The 1,088-nt window shown below is 32.2% G+C and overlaps 1 pseudogene; it reads left to right on the top strand.

Moving 5' to 3' along the window:
• Positions 1 to 503: 503 nt before the first annotated feature.
• LOC126026807 (uncharacterized) lies at positions 504 to 636 on the top strand (annotated as a pseudogene).
• Positions 637 to 1,088: the final 452 nt, after the last annotated feature.

Genomic DNA, 1,088 nt, shown 5'->3' with positions numbered 1-1,088 from the left:
TTAAGATTTAAAATGAAAAAATTTGATATCTTTTAAAAATTAGAGCAAAGGAGTATATTTTTATGGAAAATCTAAATTCTTAATTCTTTACACTGCAGGAACTAATTGTATCTTCTGTCATTTATCTATGCACATGAAAGGCTTATTTCTTATCTGATTTTTTGCCCTGTTATCTTGTCATCAGTGGTGTTAAATCATAAATTGCTTCCTTACAACTTTCAAAAGGAGTGACTGTTAAAGAACACTAAATTGTGAGTTGGAAACATACATTCTTACCCTGATTTTGGCAGTAAAATAGTTTAGTTTTGGAAAAAATCAACTAATGTCCTTTGAAATCTGATTTACTTATTTAAAATATTAAATCTTACAGTTTTTAATAAGAAAACAATGCAACTAATTTCATTGGTTCTGAATTTTAGTTATCTATTTTGTTTAACGTTGGACCACACCCAGAGGCGCTCAGGAGTTGCATCTAACTCCATGCTCAGAAATTACTCGTGGCAGTGCTGATTTCGGCAGCACATATACTAAACTTGGAATGATACAGAGAAGATTAGCATGGCTGCTAATTAGCATAAAAGATTAGCATCCCTGCACAAGGATGACACGCAAATTCGTGAAGTGTTCCGTATTTTTGACCAAGAAGTCTTCCTTAGCATCCCAGTGTGAGGACAGACTTAATTGTACAAAGTATGTTTTGTAAATGTTGTGACTGTTCACTTGCAAATAAACTTGGAAATAAACTCTTTGAAAAAAAAGAAAGAAAGAAAGAAAGAAAGAAAGAAATTACTCATGGCAGGCCCATGAAACATGTGGGACTCAGGGGATCCAATTCTGTTCAGCTGTCCAGGAAGGCAAAAGTCCTGCCCACTGTGCTATTGCTCCAGCCTCTAAAATTATCTTTCTTTTTTTAAATAATAAAGTATCTTCCTAAATATATGTTTTAAGGAATTTAATTTGTGTCATTTGTAAAACTGTAATAAATGAAGTTAACACGTATTTGTTGCGTTTTCTTTTTTTATGTCAAATAACACCTATGTTCTACTAATAAAATTCTCCAAGAGAATTTTAATCCTCACCAACATATT

This window comes from Suncus etruscus, chromosome 13 (genome assembly GCF_024139225.1).
Source record: "Suncus etruscus isolate mSunEtr1 chromosome 13, mSunEtr1.pri.cur, whole genome shotgun sequence".
Classification (NCBI taxonomy): Eukaryota; Metazoa; Chordata; class Mammalia; order Eulipotyphla; family Soricidae; genus Suncus; species Suncus etruscus.
Note: the sequence above shows the minus strand (reverse complement) of the source record. Positions and strands in the feature narration are given on the sequence as shown.